Below are 24,861 nucleotides of genomic sequence, written 5' to 3' on the forward strand. Positions count from 1 at the left end.
GGAAAGGGAGAAGCAGGGGCATATACAGAAGGCAATACTATACAAGTGTGAACACTGGGTCAAAGGTAGGGCATATGTATTGGTTAAAGGAACAGAGGAAGGAAAACAACAGGAATGAGAGGTGCAGGGTCAGGTAGTTCAGTCTGGCCCTGGAGGTAGTAGGAGCTGCGATGAAAAGTGCTGGTGAAGGAACTCAATTTAAAGAGGAAAGGGAGATATCTGCTCCCCTGGGGGAAGGGAATTAAAGATGATGGCAGATATTGGCAAATCTCAGTTAGAAGGAGGCATGTCCACACGTAGTCCTCCTCCAGCCTCTACGTAGTGACGTTTGAATGGCAGATTAGAGGACCTCTTGCTAATCAGTCGATTAACAATTATTAATCTAGCACTTACTATATTCCAGGAACTTCAAGAAACATAGTAGCAAATAAAATATTCATCAGTCTTCTCTCTCTTTATAAAGGTGGTGAGGTGGTAGGACATTTTACTAAATTTCAGTTGATTGATGGCTTTTTTTCTAAATTGAGCACCATTTCAGGCAGCCGTCTTCATGGCAGGGGACATGGAGCTCTTGATGGGTCCTCTTTCCCTGATCAAACATCCTTCATATGGAAATATCCTCTTCTCTTGCAAATACTACCGCAGCCTGCTGAACTCTTTATGACACAGCCTTAACCAAGGTGAAGATAAGTAATACCATCTGGTACAAGTTCCCATGTATCCTTTGCAAGCTACTTCTGCTTGTCCTGTCCTCCAAAGAGTGTTCTTTCATGAAGAAAGTGTGTCATCTAATCTGTCTCCCTCTTCTACAGTGCCTGGCAGGATATTGGGTATTTAAATAAGTAAATATAGTGCTATTTTGATGATGATTTCAAATATATTTAAAATAATTGTAATATAATGGAATAATGATAATATTTTAGGTTTTTTTCAATTGTCTTGTTTCTCATCTTTATATGATGCAGTTAGACAGACTAAATATGATCCAATAACTCATTCTGAACAAGAAAAACATACATCTTGGCATCCACTTAAATTATAAATAACATCCAAGAGTCAATGTTTTCCTGTTCCAAAAGAGACTTATGAATTCTAGTAATTAATAGCATTTGTAATATGCTTTACAGTTTACATACCATCATATTCTAAATCATTCAAAATTGATTTTGTTAACAACCTAAGGATGATTTTGGTTCAATGCTAGAGATATTTTCATAATGAAACTTTGCTGCCCCAGATTTTCAGGAACAAAACCAAGGAAAACAAGCTTTGTAGAGTGTAGCCAGTGGTTTGATGCTTCTAGGAAAAAAGTTAACATAATAAAATCTAGAGGGAGGCCTGGGGAACACAAATGTCCTCAGTGATTTCAGGAAAATTATAATCTAGCTATTACTGCAATTAAATAGAAATTGACTTTTTTAAAGCCTTACTTGAGAACGTGCTTATTGATTTGAGAGAGTGAGAGAGAAACTCCAACCAGTTGCCTCCTGCATGCACCCTGACCAGGCAGGGATAGAATTCGCAAACTTTTTGTGTACAGGATGATGCTCCAAGTAACTGAACCATCCAGCCAGGGCAGAAACTGATTTTTAATGCTTCTTTCAAGTCAATGACCTCCTGCTAGCAAATATTTTAACTACACTGTGACCATTTCAAAGAAAGAAAGAGTGGGTGACATCTACAATCTCCTTAAAAAAACAAGTGCTGATGTTTTTCTCTTAAGCATACATAAAAAAAATGGAAAAATTTTAAATCATGGTGGAAGTGGAAGTTTTTATTATAGTTGTCAGAATTTGAGTATTCATAGTTAAGCTTAATGACACAATTATAGTAATTAAGTATGGAAGTGTAGGATATGTCCAGTATATTATGTCACGTAGACAAATGAGTAATTACCCAAGGACTTTAAATATGTTGAATTTTAACATATTTGAAACTGATGTCTACCTGTATATTAGCAGAGCTTTTGATATCAGAAGAAATCACTCAAATATTTTAAATTTATAGATAAATAACATTCCACGTCAGTATTATATTTCCCTGTTTGTATAAGATTTACCACTGGTAACGCACTCACTTAGGAATGGACAAGAAACCTTTCTAGCATTGTTCTCCCAGAATGTTTAAAGTGCTCCAGCTGTGTGAATTGCCTACCATTGGGCAATATGGTACATATACAGCCAGTCCTATTCTTTAATAACTCTATAATAGCCTCTAATTGTTTAAGTGACATGAGTTGCACATCTCTCACTTTACATTAAGACCTAGAAATCATTAAGCTTAGTGAGAAGGGCATGTTGAAAACTGAGAAAGGCTGAAAGTTACGCACACCTCTTACACCAGTTAAACCAAGCTGTGAAAGCAAAGGAAAAGTTATTGAGGCAAATGAAAAGTGCTCCTCCACTGTACACAGGAATAACGGGAAAACAAAATAGTCTTATCGCTGATATGGACACAGTTGAAGTGGTCTGGGAAGAAGATTAAACCAGTCACAGCATTCCCTTAAGCCAAAGGCTAATGTGAAGTCAGGCCCTAACTCTCTCAGTTCTTTGAAGGCTGAGAGAGGAAGCTGTAGAGAAAAAGTGTGAAGCTGCAAAAATTGGTTCACGAGGTTTAAGGAAAGCAGCTGTCTCCACGACATTAAACATGAAAGATGAAGTAGCAAGTGCTGATGCAGAAGTGGCAGCAATTTATCCAGACCTAGCTAAGAAGGGGGCTACACTAAACCACAGATTTTCAAGGGTAGACAAAACAGTCTTCTGTTGGCAGAAGGTAGCATTTGGGATTTTCCTAGTTCTAGAGGAAAAGTCAATGGCTGGCTCCAGAGCTTCAAAGTGTAGGCTGACTCTCTTAGTGGCCAATGCAGCTGAGAACTTTCTCAGTTGCATGAGCATGGCAAAGCCATGCTCATTCACTGTTCTAAAAGTCTTAGGGCCCTTTAAAATGATGTAAAATCTACTCTGTATTTTATTAATGGAATATAAAAGCCTAGATGGCAGCAGCTCTTTTTACAGCATGATTTACTAAATATTTTAAGTCCAGTGATGAAACAGCTGCTTAGAAAAAAACAACATTTCTTTCGAAATACGATGGCTCATTGACAATACACATGGCCCCCCAAGAGCTCCGATGGAGATATACAGTGAGATGAATGTTGTTTGCATGCCTGCTAACACAACATAATACACTGTCTATTCTGCAGTCTATGGATCAAGAAGTCATTTCGACTTTTATGTCTTATTTAAGAAATACATTTCGTGAACCTATGGCTAAATCACAGGTAGTGATTTGTCTGATGAATCCAGGAGAAGTAAATTGAACATCTTCTTGAAAGGATTCACCATTTGAGTTGCTGTTAAAAACATTCATGATTCATGGGAAGAGGTCAAAGTATCAACATGAACAGGGGTTTGAAAGAAGTTTGATGCTGATGTTCATGTGTGACTTAGAGTTTGAAGACTTCGGTGAAGGAAGTAACTGTAGATGTGATGGAAATAGCAAGAGAACTGGAATTAGAAGTAGAGCCTGAAGGTTTGACTGAATTGCTGCAATTTCAGGATAAAACTTAAAGGAATGAGGAGGGTTTTTTTTTCCATTTTTCTTATGGATGAGCAAAGAGAGTTGTTTCCTGAGATGGAGTGTACTCCTGGTGAAGATGCTGCAAAGACTGTTGAAATGACAACAAAGGATTTAGAGTATTACATAAATTTAGACAATAAAGCAAAAGTGAGGTTTGAAAGGATTGATTCCAATTTTGAAAGAAGTTCTGTGAATAACATGTTATCAAAAATCATCACATCACATACTACAGGGAATTGTTTATGAAAGAAAGAGTCAGTTGCTACAGGAAACTTAATTCTGTCTTATTTTCAGAAATTGTCACAGCCACTCCGCCCTGCAGCAGCCACCACCCTGAGGAGGCAGTGACCATGAGTGTTAAGGTGAGACGCTCTGTCAGCAATGACATGGGCTCACTGAAGGTCAGATGATGGTTAGCATGTTTTAGCAAGAAAGTGTTTTATTAAATCAAGATGTATATAAAACACTTTTTTAGACATAATGCCTTGCAGATTTAATAGACTACAGTACAGTGTAAACATAACTTTTAATATACACTGGAAAACCAAAAAAGTCATGTGACTCGCTAATGACAATGTTCACTTTATTGTGGTGGCCCGAAACGGAAGTGAGCAAATCCTACTGGAAAAATGGTGGCGACGGACTTGTTCAGTGAAGGGTTGCCACAAATTTTCAATTTGTAAAGAAAAAATACAGTATCTGTGTAACACAATAAAGTAAAGCACAATAAAAGGAAGTATGTACACTCAACTGGAAGAGTTCACTGGCATCCCAAGCTATCACATCCGGTGATTTGACTTCAGCCCATAATTAACACATAAAAAAAGAAGCTAACCAAAATCTGTGTCTTAATAAATCAATACATCACTGTCAAAGAGCATATGGAGAACCACATTGATAAGGCCACTTGAATCAGAACAAACTGAAATCTTCTAAAAAAGTGAGTTGCCTAAAATTTGTCATCATTTATTATCTTTATGTGTAGAACACACAACATGATGTATTTTTAAAAAAGGATTTTTATTGTCAGAAATTAGTTTTAAATCCCATCTACATAACATACTAGTGTGAGACTACAAAAGTGATTACTTGTGATTAACTACTTTCCCAGGATGGTGTGTATGGTCCTGATGTGGTAATCGATTAGTAACTCACTGGCACACTACAGTGGTGATGCTGAACCTCATTGGTTCAGGGTGGTGCATGTGACCAAAGTGGGACCAATAGTTCCTCCTGGAGTTGGTATAGGCTTTGTAGAAAGAAATGTTCCTTCCTCATAAGTTAGAAGGATTACATGCTGGTAGCAATTTTGTCTCTGAGGACAAAGCCAGGCAGCAGATAGAAATGATATGTCAGAGATGAGAGATAGAGCCCTAACACGCTGTGAGCCCACGAACACAGCTGGGGAAGAAATCAAGCCTGGCGAAAGCAGAGCTAAGAGAACGAGAGAGACCCATACTAAAGCCATTCTTGAAGATTAACTCCAAAGACATGCGGGTTTGATAACACTGAGAGTTATTCACAGGGTGGGTCTAAGCCCTAGATTTTGCCACTTGTCCCCTATAATTAGAAAGGTGTCCCATTTGCTCTCCAACGTGACCTGGTTTGGAGTAGTTTCTCCCCACTCATAGCTCAGTATTTATATCTTACCCACATTACCTGTATTCTCATCTTCTGCACCGAGGTTAGGCTTGAGGTAGAGGGCAGCCAGCAGGACTGTAAGGGAATTTAAGAAAGGATTAAGAGATGTGTAGTTCTGGATTCTCACTACTTTTATTAGTTTCCAAGTGTAGAATAGGGATGATCCAGTATAAATTGAATAAACCAGTCTTTTAGTTTTTACATTTATTGAAGCAGAATGAACAGAAGGGAGTACCCTTAGCACTTGCCAGACTGGAATATAAATTGCACCCATCAAGGCCCTTGATGGCCTCACACAAACATCATTGGGTTTTATGAGATCAGTGAAGTTCCACAAGGAATTTGTTTGATAATATTTCATGTGCTAACATTTTCAAAGCTCTTGCTTTAAAATAAATTGCATACATTTTTATATTTAAAACAGTACTACCTTTACTTACCTGTACTCTGGCACGCTTCCTAGAATAGGTAGGGCCTGCCGACACTGTTATAAAGGCATCCAGGTAAGGACACACCTGAATGTTACAGCCTGCCAGGGTTGCCTGTAGGGGTGTTTAAAGAAAAAAAATCTTTGAATAATTACCCTAAAAAGCCATCTTACTGACTGAAAATTCATATGTTTTCTATTAGTGGCTAATGTTCATATTTTTATTTTGGACTTACAGTATGGCAAACAGCATACTGTTTTATGTAAATAGTATTTATTTATTATGTAGGTCTTAAATCATTTGAGGAGAGAAAATATGTAGTTTTATTCTGTTACTTTAAGAGATGATGACCCAAATAAGGAAGAGGTAAATGTATATAAGTGCACTCACTGACTTCAAGGTCATTACTGGCTGCTGGTGAACTGCACCGCCATGCTAGTTTCTGTGTGAGTCAGTTTCAGAGGCTATGTCCTTCAGAACAGGTTTGTTCCTTATGAATTGTGTGTTCTCTGTCCAATTTTGACACTAAAGCATCGAAAAAGACTCCCCACGATAATTAGCCAGTTTCTGTTCAATAGTCACAAACTATGAGAATTCTCATTTTCTTTTTTAGTTTTCCACCAAATTGCACAAGGACTGGCCTTGTTTTAAACAAACCATTTAATGAAAAATCTTCATTTAAAAATAAAGCTTAGGAAAAAGGACTCATGGACGTGGACCACAGTGTGGTGTTTCCTGGGGGGCAGGGAGACACAAGGGGACTAAATGGTAATGGAAAAAATACAATAAAGATTATATCAAAGAAAGAAACAGTTAGTAGGTAAGCTTTCTTTTAGCTTAAAAGCTAAAGCAAAATGCAAAAGGCACGTTTGAAGCCTTTTTTGGCCGAACAGTGTGGTCTCTGGATTTCAAGTTCAAACTGATGGAGGCAGCGCTGCTGTCACACCCGTCACTTTCGATTATTCCAGCTACACTCGAATCAGTGTGTGGCGGGGAAGGGCACCACACCCGGGGCCATAAGTATGAGCTATCAGACCCATTTTGGTCATAGAAAGGTCAATACCAGGCTGTGTCCAGGAAGGCAAATCACGGGCTCCTAATTTCCTGTAACTCATATCATTGTTATTGCTACGCTCCTCTCCCAATTATTCAGCTATGGAGATGGCAGGCAATGAGATAAGTTAGCTATGAACGGAACATATTTAATTACTTTTCTCTGTCATTGGAAAAACTGATTTTCATCAAGGGAAATTAGACTTTCAAGTGCAATAATGAAGGAAGAAATGGAATGGCCTTTGTCAGAGTTTCCCCACATAAACATAAGAAAAATCATCCTAGCTTATGTGGATGGTGAATATGAAATGAAGTGGAGGTATGATCATTATCTTTTAATAAAAACATTGGGGCAGTTACGTGCCTCCGACAGATGGTATGTCGAATTGACACCACCCAGCTGAGACTATCTTATCCTCCAGGAGAGGTATATGCAATATATCCCAGGTTTTGACAGACTTATTTCTATTTCTCACTTAATATGGACCCCAGAGCACTCATTTCAATACAAAGGGCTCCCTTTTCTTGCGCTCTGGCAAAAAGTCACTGCAAAGTCTATTTAATTTGCTCCTCATTTCCTATATGCAAATCAGTTCTCCAATCAGTAATAAGTGATGATGGATCTAGATGTCTTGTGTTACTACGCTGGCTATCTTAGGATGACTTGGCAAGCAGAGAAAACAATTAAACCAAATAGAGAAAGCTATGGTTTTAATGAAAAAAAATTAATTACAAGCAATTGGGAGCCACACATATCAAGTCAGTGTTTGCTTTGCTGTGTCCTGAGATGTAGATCGCTAGCAATAAGTTGACTGTCTGCACCTCATTCCTCATCAGAAGGCAGGGCACACTCCCAAGTTAATAAATAGTGATTCCACCACATTTCCCCCCAGGGTTATGCACATCTCTGCAAAGAGATGCAACTAAGGGATCTTTGCAGCTGATCGCAACTCAGTCATGCCTGTCAAGGGCATTTCTGGAAAATACTTTGAATATTTTAAATGGGTTATTTCCTGGGCAAGAAATACCTGTTTTGGATTTTAGTCCACTCCCTTTCTAAGATTTCTGTCTCTAGTAGGTAAGGTTACCAGAGGAGCAGGTAGGGGCAGTGCCCTGACACCGTGGCTTTTCCTTTTTTTGTGGTTTAACTCTGCTGGCCTCTTTTCACTGCTTTCTTCTAGAGGAAGATTTGCATATTTCAATCGGTGGCTTTGAAAGAAAACCCAATTACACACGGCCAGCCCTTTTTTCTGCCTCGTTTCTGAGGGTGAGCTGTCCACGGAGAGAACATTCACTGCGCTGGGCTCCTCCAAGGGTAGGTAGGCTTTGTCTCTGGAAGGAGGAAAGGTTTGGTATCTGACCTTGGCGCTCACAGCGCTGGCTGCCTGTTTTGAGGATCATGCATTAGGAAGCCCAAGTCTCTGCAAATATAAGCTCTCTTCTCTAATACCAGCTTTATCTTAAATTAAAGGATATATTGGCTCTGTATTTGCACTTTTGTCATATTTCTAAATTCATTTAGAACTTGGATAGGGAATCAGTGTATTTTTTACAGAGTGTGTATGTCCTGGATTCTGAGGGAAATGAAATCATTAAGCTCCTCTTGCTAAAATAACACACACAGACACCAAAGTTTTCCTCTGACTGGGAGTGAACTGGACTTGTCCCATTCTGTCTTAAGTCTACATCTTGGGAATAATGGGCACCTGCTTCGCTGATTCCACTTGTAAGTGAACTCGGCACAGAAAAGGAAGGTAGGTCAGTTGTAATAGTCTCCAACCCCAATCCTGGGTGGCCTTGGGGGAAATGTCCATGATGGATAACATGCTTGTTCACACACAAAGACCTCATCAAACAGGTCAAGTTCCAGGCAAAAAAAGGAATATTAGCCTCTCTCCCAACTGCCCACGTCCAGTTTTGCAGTATACTTTCAAGGTAAATAGCTCTATCATCAGTGCAGGTTCTGTGAGGGTATTATTCTTCTTTAATGCACTCAAACTTTATTTTATCTTACCCTATACAAAACATATCTGTCCAACTGTTCTGTTCTGATCTTAACAAGTAAGCTGCCTGGGTAATTCCTTCAGTGACAACCTATCTGAGAAACTGGCTGGCATGTGGTTATAAACTTAACATAAATATTCCAGGCATCATGCACTCAGTTTTATGTGGGCTGTAGACCAAAGAGAAATATTCCACAAAAATTAAATATAAGTAGTTTCAGTAGTATTTTATGATGCCTAGCATTTTTTAGGTTCTGAACCTTCCCATCCTTAAATCATCTGAGTCACCACAATTCAAACTCTTCTATTCTTGTCACTCACATGGAGGTTTAGTTTCTGAAAAGAAATAACTTCAGCTAATGGCTAGAGAGCTTTTTAATTGAAAGTCTACTATAGCAGCCCTATCCCGAGGAGACACAGTTTCCAAAGCCCTGGACTTAGAGGAGTAGAACTGATTTTTGTAAGAAAGTGGATTTCCAGGAAGGGTAAAAGAAAAAAAAATATGAATTCCACTTTATCAATTCATAAGGGTATTTTGCTAAACTTTCATAAGGTTGGGAAAACCCAGTTCTCTGCTTGACTTCAGAGTGTCTGCAGGATGTTTTTAGAACACGGCTCTGGGAATCACAATGGCCCTTACCCGCCTGAGTCTCCCCCTGAGCCCCAACATGCAATTCTGGCTTCTGTATAGGTTGCCAACGTTCATTTGAATTGCCACCATATATCGAAGGGTAGGTCTCAAACCCAGTTTTCAAAATATAACCTATCCAAGAACTCCGGTTTTCCAGGGCCTGGCACCTGCTCAGATATATATCTAAATAATCCTAAAACTACAGTCAACAGTGATTTAGGATAAATGTGCTTTTCATTTTAACATCTCAAAGAACGAGGGGGATCCCAAGTGTATGACACAGAAAATAGTTTTTAAAAGTTGCTATCTCTATGATTGTCTCCTATTCTCTGACATCTTGCATTGTCCTTGAAGCTTCTCACATTTTAGTCCCTTCACATTCAATGGTGATGGTCATTATGATGATAATAATGAAAATAACGAGGATGGATATAATGAAGTAACATGTATTGGGTGTTTATTCTGTACCACAGATTGTTTTAAGTGCTTTACACGTGTTAACCTATTTTATTTTTTTAGCCCAATAAAGTTTGAATTTTGTCTCTCCGTCTCTCTTCCTTCCCCTTGTCTACTGTTCTTTCTCATGTCTCTATCAAATTATAACTTTTAAATAGCCTGGCTTAGTCTTTCTGTTTTTTTTTTATCATTTCTCATTTTTACTCTTTTTAGACATTTCCCATTTTCTTTATCACAAAAGACCCAAACAAGTTTTTTAAGAACTAAATTCCCCAACAGAGGCAGGGGATTGGAGGGAGGTAGAAGGATTTGTGGCCAGTTGAGAGCAGGTTAATAGCTCTGGTCTCTGACATACAGGATGGGGCAAAAGTAGGTGTACAGTTGTGAGAACGGAAAACACAGAGTTTATTCTTATATTATTTTCCTTACAAACAACTGTAAACCTACTTTTGCCCTACCTGTATATAGGTTTCTTTTCATTTTACTTTACCTTTTTAATGTACACAACATTTGGGGACACATTTTAAATAAATATGTTTATTTTCAGTAAGTGTATATATACTCATAAGTGCATTGGTATATGGTATAAAGATCCTGTCTTAAACTAGTTCTTAAATATGTTGGGGTCATGGACCCTTATGATAAATAATCTGATGAAACTATGAGCTTTTATGCAAAAATGACATATGATAACATATGCACATTTCATCTGTGCAGTTTACTTGAAGTGGAAATATATGACTTACGTATAAAGTGTCTTGTATACAAAGGTATTTTAAAATATTTTTCTGATACTTCTTGTTTTTCATGTAACATAATTGTTCCTCCTAAAAGATAGATTTAATTAAATAGATTAAACAGGAAAGTATATTGTAATTCCAACCTAAAGTGAATTTAAATAATAAAGCTAGTTTTGACATGGATAATACAATATTGACATTCTAACCAGATCTCTGATATAACAATGAGTAAGTTTTATGTTTGTTTTTGTCTTTGATTTCGTGTTTGTAAAATCCAGTGAATTTTGACGCTTAGCTGTGATGGGGCCATGGTGCTGAAACCGCTGACTCACACGGGCCTGCCTGCAGCTGAGAATGGAGTGTGGTCTCCCGCTGCTGATGCTGCCGGATAGTGACAAGCTTCTGCCCGCAGAAACCGGGATTCTCCAGTCCACCCCGCATTGAATTTATGCTCTAACATTTTCTTTCTCCTGACGAGAGTGAGGTTCAGTTTGGCAGGGTCTCTGCCATCGATGGCTTTGTCAGCAAGAAAACGAGTATGAATCCATGTTTCAATGCTGGGGTTAGCTGAGATAAAGTGACCTCCGAGAGCATTGAAAGCGCTATGCACTGTGTCCAAGGATGGCGGATTTCTGTCTGCAGCCCAGCTGAGAATGCACTGTGTCTCAGCGCTGTCTCCTCCAGTCTCCTCTTCCAAATGGCAGATGAACCAAGTAAGTTCACGAGTTTTTTGGCAGCGTGATTGATGCTGTTTATGTGACCTTGAACCAAAAGATTTCCCTCACTTATGAAGCTACATGTGCCCATCAATTTTGGAGAATTATTATTAAAACTTTCCCCAGACAATTTTTCTCAAAATCATATATTTTATTTAAAATGAGTAATAAAGATTTGTTTTTTAGTTTGACAATAAATGTCTCAAAGATTGTTCTCTGAAAATTCAGTACATTTTGTGTAAAAGAGAATATTGCATTGAGTACCTATTTCCTGAGAAAACCTCTCAAAATGATGGGAGTTCAGAGGTCAATCAGATGAACTTGCCTGCTAGTAGGTAAAACATATTTTAAGATTTCAAGAAATTTTTTAGTGCCATCTTATACAGATGTAGGAAACCAATGAATATATTGAAAGATGTCATTATTGTTTCACCTTTTGTGTTCTGATTAAGTGGCATTGTAACCAACTATCCCATGATTTACCTCATCATGGTAGAATAAGTGTCAGAAGTTCTGGATAATTGCTTTTTCCATGTCATTTTGTTGTTGTTCTATATACTAAGTCAGCAACATATCCAGGGCTCACAGCTTCACTAAGTTATCTTCAGAAATCTGGGGCTATGTTTATCTAACCTTGTGGAATAGTTCAAGTTTACATAACGGTAAATCCAAAATGTTGGAAAAATAACATCTTTTTCAAAACAAACTTTTACTTAAAAAGAAATTCATTGCCAGGTATACTTTACAATGAACAGACATTGTTTTATTCATTTATTTTTGTGGCCATTAGGGCATTTGATAAGAATCAGATATACAAGAAGAGTTTTAGCCTTTTTGCTAAGTCATACCTGTTAATAAAATAAAGCCGACTTACATAAACTGTACTCACTGTAGCAGGAAGAATAATGTCCACATCCTAATCCCTTGAACCCTGAATATGTTATTGGACATGGCAGGGATTTTTCACGTGTGGCTAAATTCAGGGTTTTAGATGGACAGATTATGCTGGACTGTCTCAGTGGGTTCACTGGGCTAACAAAGGCTTTCATAAGCGCAGGGGGATGGCAGGAGAGTCGGGGCCAGGGAGAGATGCGAAGACGCCACGTTGCTGGCTTTAAAGATGGAGCGAGAGACCACAAAACAAGAAAGGGAGGCAGCCCCCAGAATCAGAAAAAGGCAAGGAAATGAACTAACAATAAATAATAACGGTCTGTGTAGCACCACACACTTATGTAGGGAAAATAAAGTCTATATGGCATAAAGTCATATATAAAAATTTTTTTGGATTGGTCTGTTTCTGTTTTTTGTAAAACATTTTTATAGACATAGAAGTAAATAGAATAAAAGTAACATATAGTTGTATATGTATCTATGTGTATATATATATACACACACACATATTAGTGTGGGTATTCATGATCGATAATCTATGTACAGGGAAGGAATGTTAAGCCCAGAGATCATACATGACATGATGAAGTTCAAACCTGAGATAAAACCCAAACTGTCTTCCTCTTAGTCTTTTACGTGCTACGATTTCACACTGCCCAGCTGTGGGGGAGCTTTGTCCATCAGAGCTCTCCCGGCTGCCTCAGATGAGAATAAGTCTACTAAGACGTGATCTGCTTGGGGAGAAAAGGCTGACCAATCCCTCAGAGAAGAAAGGTCTCGAGCCTCTCTCAATGGGCTTTTATTAAGTTTAGCTTGCAAAGGGATGCATATCAAAGAAAGGAGGTATGGTTTACAGATAACATATCTGGGATCACAGGGGTCCTTTTGAATCAGGGTCTGGTAGACAGGGTGATGCCAATCAGCCATAAAACCTGGGGAAACAAACTTATTTTGTGCTTGTGCTTGGACCCTTAACATTTAAATTGAGGACATTCTTAGCAAAGCAGTTTTTGCAGGATTTTGTGCATTCTTTCTCAGGCCTGATTGCCCCCCACTGGGAACCGCCAGTTCTGGCACAGGGCTACACCCCACTTCGGCATAGTAACAGGCCTGAATCCGGTGGGGGAGGCAAGGCAGCCAAGAGATTAGGAGACTTTTTACAGATAGGGTGAGGACTCAGGCTGTGGCAAAACCGAGGGGTGAGGGTCTTTTGTCCCTCCTCCATAATCCCCTAAGTCCTTCCCTGATGGCCCCTTCACAACTGTGCCTGTCTAGTTTTTTCCAGCCTTGAGGAATCTTACCCATCATTGACTATCCAGCCATCCTCCAGGGGCCAAGTAGGGTGAAGTAAAGGGGGCAGAGGCTATACCCCTGCCGGGAGGATAAGTTTTGTCTCCTTAGTGGCTTAGGGTCCCAAGGTCCCCTAGCCATGGGGCCTTTTCACCTGCCAGTGGTGTCACAGCTTCTCAAACGAGGCAGGATGGTTCCCAACACCCAGCCACAGACACCCTAATTTTGTTTTAGACTGAAAACAATGCTAGTTGAAAATAGCTTCTGTGTGAATTATTTTATTTTAATGACATAAAGAAGAATAATAGTATCAATATTAAAGTTTCATTTTATAACTACAGAAGATCAGCATTTTGAAAATTGTGAGAAGGCAGAGCAGTCTCTTATGCATCGACGATTTTTGTACATTCTAAGCACAAAGGTTTTAATTCTACAGTTCTTGCTCTGACAAAAATCTCATTTAACTCATGGATAATTTTGCCTCAAAAATCTACTATCTCAGCAATAACAACTTCTTTTAATAGTTGAAACATATGTCATGCTGTATTTTTACTTAGCAATGTCAACATACAGATTCACCACCATCAGAAGACCAAAAATAATGTCTTAAGAAAAATGTTTTGTTATTAAGTATAACTATAAACAAAAATTAATCATGATTGCAATCCAATTAACTAATCATAATCAAATTTAGAGTTATGTGATTTGATAGGATTTTTTTTCTAATCATAAATATAAGAAAATAATTATTTTGAGGTATCCTGTGCAAACCTTATGCAAAGTGCTACTCTTCAGCTTTATGGTGACTTGTCCCAGTTTAGTGATGACATTAATAGCAAAGTCCCCTGTTTGTTGATTGCCTGCTGTGACGAGTATGTGCTTAATGCTTCAAGCTACATTCCATCCAAAACACTTGGTTTTCTTTGGTTCTGCCTTAATTATTTATTCAAACATCACCTTCCAATTTTTTATCCACTTTCTGGAACTCCTGTTAGCTGTCTTTCAAAACTCCACCTCTTCTAAAAGTTTTAATATTTCTGTCATACTTCCAGGATCTGATATGTTGAGACCTCGTGAAACTTCTTGACTTGTTTCCCAATGTACTGATTCACTATTAACTGTGTCTACACTTTGTTAATTTCCCCATGTATGGTATTTTTCCTCAGTGGTGAAATTTTTAAAGTCCATTATTTCCAAATAATTTTGTTGTATGCATGCACGCTACTGTCAAATCTTTCTGAGTATAAGGAATCTTCACTAATAGGAATTCCTACATGTGGCACTAACTTTATTTCTACATGTGTTGCCTGATTTCTGTCTTCATTTTATGGACTGGAAAGCACATCCTGAAGTGAACCAATGTCTGATCTTCACAGACTTCCAGCGATAGGAGCAAGAGAGATACACTAGGTAAATCACCATCAACTATGGATGTGTGTTACAAATCGTGGTGAGCTCTAGCTGATGATGATAATGATGATAGAGAGAGAGAGAGAGAGATAAAGAGTGAAAGATTGGGAGAGAAAGAAATAATATGGGTCATGAATCAACTCGGATCTTTTGGAGCACAGCCAAAAGATCCAATACTCTGAACCATTTCATAAGACACATATAATTTACTGTTTTTGTGGAATCTCTCTCTTATCATAGCTTAGATTGGATCTGACCTAGCTGAGTCAGAGACACAGATCAATACTTCAGATGGCTGATGATGTCTGGGAAATGTGACAAATATCCGAGGGCCAAGTCCCCACCTACCTTCAGCAACAGTCAGGACACCTAATCCATGACTGGGCAACCACGTACCAAGGTAAAAACTCACGATATCATCCTACGAAAGGAAAATGATGAGACTAAAACATGGAAGCCAATGAACTCTTTCTGTTCCCATGATCCATTTTTTCACATTCACTGCACCTGCTGCTAGACCTAAGTGGAGGATTAAGTACAGAGACCTACTGGCCACTTTTCAGTTTCCCAGTGACTCAGCCTTGGCATTGGTCCTGGACACTCTCCTTTTCAATAGTGCTTTCCTCTCATTCACTTGTTTATTGCTTTCCTCTTCAATGTGATTACATCTTTTATGCAATGTCAGGAATTGCTCATGTTTTTTATTCCTCTGCTAATTGAGATCCAATGCTCTCATGCTTTAAGAAAATACTTGTATATATTATCCTTTTTTGGTAAATGTAGTTGGGATATCAAGTTCATGACTTATTCTTACTCCACATTTTTGATGATTTAATTAATGCTTTGTCTTTCAAAATACATTTAAGATAGGTGGGGAAGGAAACAATATTTATTATATGTTTCAATTCTTGAAAATAAAAATATTTCTTTCTTTTTTTTTTGCTTTCCTCTGCTTATCCATTAAAAAAAATATCACTAGCCCTGCCCAAACATGTTTTGCTTTGCTAATATCTTCTCATTTTCAGGACTTAGCTAAATTACCACTGATGGCTTATCTTATCCCTAAATACAAATTTGATCAAACATTTATTCTACTATCTTTTTTTAAATTTTTTAATATTTATCATTATTTTAAGTTATGCCCCTAGTTTGTGGTGATTTACTTAGTGTTTGTTCTCTCACTGGAGTTTCATGAAGGCTAGAAGAATTTTTCCTTCTTTGTTAATGTTTCCTAATGCAATGTAAATCTGGTGCCTAGTATAGCATATGGCATATTTCATTGACTTGAAATATATTTGTTGAATAACTGTAGGTGTGAACTTTTAACCACTGGTCTAGAACATGGACCTATAAGCCAAGTTAGGGAATGGAACTCTTCTATTATGCCAGACATTGACTATTTGGCTAATGAATGGTGAGGAAGTTCAAGAAATCATAGAAATTGGCCAGTGCAACTAGAGTAACATGAATATGGGAATATGCAGAACTTGAGGGGGTAATTAAAAGTCAGTATAGAACTGTTTCCATATTTAACAACCACCAGAGCTGCTGATACACTCATTCAATCTCAGCATGAAGAGATGGATAAAATAGGGCCACACTGATGCGGATCCTGGCCGGCAGGATCCATGTGTTGTGGCCGCAATGAACACATTCACACGACTACAGAAGTCCTATGGGGAAAAAGGGACAGCATGGCCACTCTCTGAGTGAGAGAGGACCCTGGCCCCTGCCTGGACAGGTTTTTATTGCTCTTCTGGTACATTACATTGAGGATGGTCCTCATTTACTATGCACAGGTTCGCTGTACGTGATTACCTTTTACAGATAACAAAGGGAAGAATGTTGCTAATGACTTCAAAGAGAAGGATGTTACAGATTCAGGGGAAAAGTGGTTGAACTGGTCACACTCTATACTGGAGAGGTTTAGGACAGACTTTAGGAAGTGACAGTAAGCACTTGCTGCCTCAGTCCAGGGTGAGAGAGTTTTAGCAAAAGCAAGTCTCATAGCAGCCTAGGTACAATGCAGGCTTGATTCCCCACAGGAGAACCTATCCGTGGGTGTGGCTCCTGTGTGCCGGACCTCACTCCCCACTGGCCTTTCCAAGTGGGGGCTGGGCTGCATTCCCATGCTGCGTAGAATGGTCCCCTATACCATGCCTAACTTCTCCCTTTATAGCTTATAATACCAAAGCTCTTTAAAATTTAAACAGATTTAATCATGTAATTTTGATCTTAGGTCATGCCCTAATAAGCCTGATAACAAAATGTAAGGATCAAGTTTATTTTAACTTAGATCCATTTTTATGACTTATTACTAAAATAATACTAATTTTTCACTAAAATGTTGATTTTTATTTCAGTGAACATATTTGGATATGTGAACAACTTCCTTTTTTAGAAAAACAAATGACTTAAATATATTTTCTATTTTTAATATTTTATTATGTTGCTTTTCTCTGTGCTTAAACTTGCTTTTTTATTGAATCTATTGCAGTGACTTTAGTTAATAAAATTATATGGGTTTCAGGTGTACAATTCTATAATACGTCATCTGTATATTGAATTGTATGTTCACTACCCCACCCCAAGTCAAGTCTCCTTCTGTGACCAATCACCCCCCTTATCCTCCTTTTTTTCCCCTTACACCCCACCCCTTTTCCCTTTGGTAATCAACATCCTGCTTTCTGTCTATGAGTTTTTGGGAGTTTTTTGCTCAGTCCCTTTACCTTTTTCACCTAGCCTCTCTACCCCCTCTGCTCTGACAATTGTTAGTTTGTTTCTATATCTTTGACCTGTTTCTATTTTGTCTGTTAGTTCAGTTTGTTCATTAGATTCCACATATGAGTGAAGTCATGTGGTATTTGTCTCTCTCTGGCTGGCTTATTTCACTTCACATAATACTCTCCAGGTCCATCCATGCTATTGCAAAAGGTAAGATTTCCTCTTTTTTTTTTTTATGGCCAAGAAGTATTTCCATTGCATAAATAAATGCACCACAGCTTTTTAAACCACTCATCATACCAAAAATGTATATATTTTTTTAAAAATTGGAGTCAAATAAAATTCGCTAAAGCTTTTATAATTATTGGAACCTTGTTTCTGTGCAAGACACCGGCTGGGTTGCACTCTTTGCCTGCCCCTATGTGAGCGGGCCAACTGTGGTTTTCACTCTGAGAACCTGGACCTACACCAAGGGTAGAAAAGGTAAAATTTCAGAAAACTTTCTTGGTAAAATAACCCTACAACATATGTTTTTCAAAAAAAATTGTGGCTACATTTTGATATACTTATGGTAGTAAACAAATTATTTAATCTAACACTACAGCTTTGACAACGCTGAGAGCTAGGCATTGTTGTATAGTCGCAACCTCTGCTTCATTGCATTTCTTTCCCTTTGCAAACTGGTAAAGGAAATGACTCTCAAGAATGACCACCTCCCATTCTCTCCTTGCAAATATAGTTCCTATTTCCAGGAAAATATCATGCCATTTTTGTGTATGTGTCCATTGCCTAATACTTGCTTGGAATTGTTATTCTTTAAGAACTTGTTTCTATTTTTCTTATTAAATATTTCTGGTTTCCCAAGATATAAATACATCACTTATCTTCTGGTTTCCGTAAACACAATGAACAAAGTTTTGTCTTGATATTTTAAAGATCATAAGATATTTATTTTATATTTCTACTTTCTCTGCTGAACTGTGAATTCTTAAGGACTTTGTCTATTATTTAATCATCCTCATAACCCCAGAAGCTAATATAGTACCTAAAATTAAGTAAATATTTCAGTGAAAATGTGTAGAAATAAAGCCTTCTACGTACATCAGTATTGCTATGCTCTTTTCTTACAATCCCAAACTTACGTAATTTTTAAGACACTTCAACTGGATGTACCTGGATTTTCTTGTTTTTAATGATCATTAATGCTTTTTTTAGTTATTCTATTATTCATTTTTTCTTGTTCCTTTCTCAATACACTTTGTCCTAGCTTAGTGACACAGAGGGAGCTGAAATATAATTCAAGGAGCAGCATGGCTGTTAAAATACACTGTTATAAACTTGTCATCTGGCACATTTGTTCTGTTTACCTTTATGCAAAATAACATGATGCATTATTTATAATGTTTTTCCTAGTTCACCTATTAAAGGCAATTAAAACAAAAAGAGAAATAATGTTCTGCAGCTGTCTTTACCCCCAGGACCTTCTAGAAAAAAGGAACAAGATAAGTTTCGGTATTTATATAGTTAGTTGTCTGTTAGGCTTCCTAACTGAGGCTAACACAACCTTTCACACTGTCTTAATTAGATTTGATGTTTTATTTGTCTTCATTAGCAGGCAAATTAATTTTTAATTGAAAAAGAAAAGATTACTGCATCATTGGATCATTAGAGAAAACAACTTTTCATTCCTTAATTCTATAAACAAGACATAATTATAAATGAGTAATGTTCCAGAGCAATGCTCTAACCCATTAAATAACTCACTTTTATGGGAACACAGCAAGTCATTTGAATAGTTTTAATTGAGATATTTTCTAGGTTTATTTTCATGCATATTTTGTGTTAAAAACTAAAACTCTCAAACTCTTAAAAAGGAGAAAAGCCTAGATTTCATTTTAGTATTTTCTAAAACAACTGGATTTAAGTCACAAAGCCCTTAGTAGCTATGTGAATCTTTGTTGGCATTTAGTCTTTCCTTTTTTTCACAATAAAAACACTATATAGATACAAACAAAAAGATGTAGACATAAAAGAACGGAATTATAAATAAACTATAAAATGGCATGCTAACAATATACAACGAATGGAAACAGAAACTGAGAATCAGTCCAACTTGGAGACTGCAGGACAAGGGTGCTGTTCCTTCTGTCATTTCACTTACAGCACGAGGTAACTGGATTGTCTGCACTGATTCCGGCCCGATGCTGAGAGACCTTCATTCTCTCACTCACTGCCCTGCTGAGAACTTTAGCACCAAAACCAAAACATCTTCAGGCAGAGAAATATAGGAGATAATAGTTGAAAGCATGGAAGACACACACTGAAACAGTAATACTGAGGGAACATGCGTCGTGGGGCCGTGGCATCTTCTTGACCATAAAGTCCACAAATACGTGAATGTGCCTTTGTTTATAACTGATATTGACTTGAGAAGGCTAAATCATAGCTCTAAATCATACTAAATGTATGTTTTATGATATTAATGCTCACTCTGTGTCTTGAATTCATTTAAGAGAGAGCTGAAAGATTTCTGATCTGCAATTCATATACTAGCTTTGCTAAGTAGCTACAAGTCAGTATAGCATTAACCCTGTAATAATAGAATAAATAGGTGCAATGTTTATTTTTGATCCAATATTTCAGAAGAATAAACAGTGTTACATATGAGTGAATATTTTGCTGCTATTATTTATAGTAGTGGATTTCAAGATACAGAAAGCATACTTATAAATAAAACACATTTCATTAAGAGATCCAACAAATATTTAAAGGATAATGGGGCAACATTATGAACAATGTTTAGCTAATAAATTTCACCACATAGAGGCAAAGAACATTTTTTGAAATATACAAACTACCAAGTCTTACCCAGAAAGAAATATAACCCCATATCTATTTACTAAAATTAGTTTTAAATTTCTCTCCACAAAGAAAACTCCAATACTAGTTATTTACTACAAGAGTTCCATAAAAATTTTAGGGGCAAAAACTATAACTGGGTCTATATAATCTCTTTCAGAAGAGGAAGAAGTACATCCCAACTCACTCCATGAGTTTTGTCAAATTGAACAGAATATATAAAACCATTGCATCCTGACCAAATGTTAATTATCCTAAGAATACAAAATTGGTTTACCATTTTTAAACCAATAAATGGAATCTACCACATTAACAAATTAAAACATTAAGAATGAAAAAAATATGCTTATCTCTATAGCTACAAATACATCTTTGACAATTTTCAACACTGACTTCACATAAAAGAACTCATAGAAAACTAGGATTACTAGTTTCTCAATCTGGTGAAGATATGCAAAATAATTTACGGCAACTGTTGTGCTGGTGAAAGATTAAGCATTTTCCCCCATGATCAGGACCACTGCAAGGATATCGATTCTCACCACTTCTACAAAATAGTGAGATGAGTATCATAATTAGTGCAAAAGTCAAAAATCAATTAGTAACCCACAAAATGTGCAGTGGTTGGTACTCTATATATTTATCAGCAACCATGGAGCCTTAAAACTTAAAAAAAAACACCCCAAAACTTGAAGACATATCTTCTATTCATCTTCTCTTAGACAACTGAGTGCACATGACATAGTCCCGGTACCTCTCTCTAAATTAAAAACTAAAACTAAATAAATAATTAGGCAATGATAGGCATATGGAAAGTTGAAAAGACAAATAGTTGATCAAGTAAATAAATGGCCTCTAGATTAGAAAGGAAGATAGAAAATAGTCCTTATTTATGGATGGCACAAAATCTTGGCTTCCTGGAGGGGTGGTGTTTTCTCCCTGCATCTCCTTGTCCTCTGTGCTCTCTACATGCATTTCTTATCAAAGATCATCACCTTTTTAATAGGAGCTTACAAAATTGACCCAGTGATAATAAACCTTATAATTAAACATTACTATTTTTAGTTCAAGATGAAAATTAGAAATTTATTACTAAGACTGCCAAATGGGAAATAGACAAAACAATCAAAATTAGTTTTGAAATGTTGACTGAAAATATATGAAAAATGCAGTTCTATCAAACCATGTATCACTGAGTCCTAAAAATGAACTCATTTCTTGTCTTGTTCAAGATGATCTAAAGTAAATAGATAATGATCCATTGACTTCTATAAATTGAAAATATTAACAGCAGACTAAAGTGTGATCACAATAAATTTTACAAATACAAAAAAAATCAAGCCAAAAAAGCCATTTTAACTACTTACCCAACCTAAAGCCAAAATGTAAACATTAAGTTGTTTATTTTTTATTAGAATTTTTGCTGCATGGTTGATAACCTCCAGAGTCTTCTAAGCCTTGCCATAATGTTAAAATGATAATGATGAGAATGAAAAGACAACATTTGGAGTAGAATAAAGGCTTGCTTTTGCACAGTACCATTTTTCAAGGTCAGGTAGCAATCTATCTAGGCCACACATTTAACAGACAAAACCCTGGTTTCCAAAGTTACTTTAGCTAGATGCTTTATTCAGATAGACTCATAAATAATGGATGGGCTCTCAGAGGAAGGTGGCCTAAATTCTTACTGTCAGGGATGGACAAATTGCCAACTGGAAAGAATATATTTCCTAGTACACTTTCAGCCTAAGAAACAGTAAATTTCCTATGGCTTTCCTAGTGCCTTTTGTTAGTTTAGTCAGGAATAAACCTCTGATCTCTGAATTTCGACTAGAATGTCTTTAGGCTAGTATGCTGCCATTTAGTCATTGTGGAGAGGAGTGATAAAGATAGGCTTCCATATATTTTACTGTTCTGCTAGGGTCCATACAGGATTTATTTATTACCATTAAGAAGATATTAAACCAACAGCTTTGATATTGAGTTAATATTGTACATTATGAATGATTAAAGAAACAACAGACATTTTTTAAAGATTTTATTTATTTATTTTTAGAGAGGGAAGGGAGGGATAAAGAGAGAGAGAGAGAAACATCAATGTGCGGTCGCTGGGGGTCATGGCTTACAACCCAGGCATGTGCCCTGACTGGGAATTGAACTTGCGACACTTTGGTTTGCACTCAATCCACTGAGCTATGCCAGCCAGGTCACAACAGACATTTTTATAGACACTTCTGAATGCAAATAGTTAAGTTGTACAACCTGAGATTTAATATTGGGGACCTACCAACATTAAAGCACCATCAGGCACTGAGGACACTAGTAAATTAGCTATGGCTCCTGCCCCTCTGAATGTAATTAGTAATATTTTTAACCCATGAGTTCTAAAGGTTTGATGAGATGACAGTGAGAAAAAGAAGAAGTGTGAGAGAATTTAGCATCCATTGTAATTAGCGCTGATGAACAGCGTTAATGAATGTGTACAAATTATTATATTCTGTATGAAAAATGATCTCTAGGAATAGTGGGTAAGCTTATGATATATGAATTTATTATCCGACATCAAATCTGGGGAAGATTTTCCTAATTAAGGTAGAGGCTGTTTTGCCCCAGAGAAAGAAGGAAAGCATGATTTGGAAAATAAATGAATTTCTTTGTAAGTTTCCCTTAATTTTTTAACTTATGAAATGGAAAATTAATTGGCTTTGTGTCAGCATTTTAAGCCTTTTTTTCTCAAGGCTTTCAAAACCACTTTCCACTAATAAGCCATGTTGTCTGGAGAGGAAGGATGCCTTTGTGGAGAATTTGGAAAAAGGTTTTTTAAAAATCCCAAAGCCAAGACCCTTGGACTGTAAAAAGTTTATCTTTTTAGTAAATGCATTCATAAGCTTATTAATGTGTCCATCCACTCAGTCCTACAGTATATTTGTATTCTATTGCTGCCATGCCAAAAACTGTCAGACTTTGAGATGTTTAAAACAACACAAAGTTATTATATCGAAGTTCTGTAAGTTTCTGTGCTTGTTACTGAAGTCCCATTGGCCTTGGCTGGTTTCTATGCCCTTGTTCACAAAAGACTGAAATCAAGTATGTGCTCAGCCAGGGGAATCTGCTTTCTGGTGGTGGCAGAATTCAGTTTCGTGGAACTGTAGGATGGAAGGTCTCCTGTCCTGGCTGGCTGTTGGCTGAGGATCATTCTCAGTTTCTAGAGGCTTCCTGCAGTCCCTGGCTGATGGTCCCCCTCATCTTCAAAGGCAACACCAGCAGATCTTTCTTTTGAGTCTCTCAGATCTGCTCCTCTGCCTCATCCTTCCAACTCTCCTTCTGCTATTGTCTCTGGTTTCAGAGGAGAAAGTTCTCAACTTTTTAAGGGCTGTTGTGATAAAATTGGGGCCACTGAGATAATCTGGGATAATCCCTCTATTTTAAGATCTGTAACTTCAATTTCATCTGCAAAGTTCTTTTTCCCACATAACATAACGTTCCCCGGTCTCAGGGATCAAGACCTCTTTGGTGGGGGAGGATTCTGTATCACGTTTAAGGGAAGTTCCCATTAGTCTGAGTTTGCCCAAAGGGTCTGTACTCTACTTGGCCAATCAGAAAACTAAACAATTTATTGTTAAACAACTTAATGAAAAACAGAAGTAAAAGAAGCATCCTGCTAATACAGTTTTTATTTATCTATATGATATGAAGGCATTAGTTTTGTCTTATATCAGACCTCAATGTTAGTAAATTCTATGTACCAGTTTGTTGTCTATCAATCCCTACATGCATGTTTTTTTCGCCAGCACATATTTGAGCTTTCTCCTTCTGTTATACATAAATTGTTTCTAAAATGATAATGCATTTAAAAAATCTATTATGTTGTCTGACGCAGAGTAGTTGCTCAAAACATATTATTTTTCTTACTTTGCTTATTTTCATTAACTGATTTGGTGTTCTTCCTGCCTCTCATCTGGGACACACACACACACTGCACACACACACACACACTGTACACACACACACACACCTGCAGAAACCTTACTTCCTCAGCTAAATCCTGTAGAATAATTCACATTAACTCCTCTCTTTCCTGAAATACTACATCACTTCATATTCCAAAGTATTACAGTTTAGTAATACAATATTGTCTTCTATTATTTAACACATTTATGGTTGGTCTCACAGCAATGATAGAAAGTGTGTCTTCTAAATGGAATGCAAAGCTGCAACTCCACTGGTACAGTTCTGAGCAAAGACTGCCCATTCAATGAAACTGTGGACTGGAGTTAACCATTATTTCCTATGAAAAGACAGACAAGGGTCGGGAGACAAGGGGGAGGATAAGGGGTGCTCTTGCTTTAGGTGGAGAAAGTGTGATTACCTGCTTCACACTCAACCCTAGGAAGGTGAGAAAAATTAAAAAGTAGCTCTCAGCTCTCTCATTTTCTCATT

The sequence above is a fragment of the Phyllostomus hastatus genome, unplaced genomic scaffold (assembly GCF_019186645.2).
Source record: "Phyllostomus hastatus isolate PE091 unplaced genomic scaffold, TTU_PhHast_1.1 phas_scaffold_46, whole genome shotgun sequence".
Taxonomy (NCBI): domain Eukaryota; kingdom Metazoa; phylum Chordata; class Mammalia; order Chiroptera; family Phyllostomidae; genus Phyllostomus; species Phyllostomus hastatus.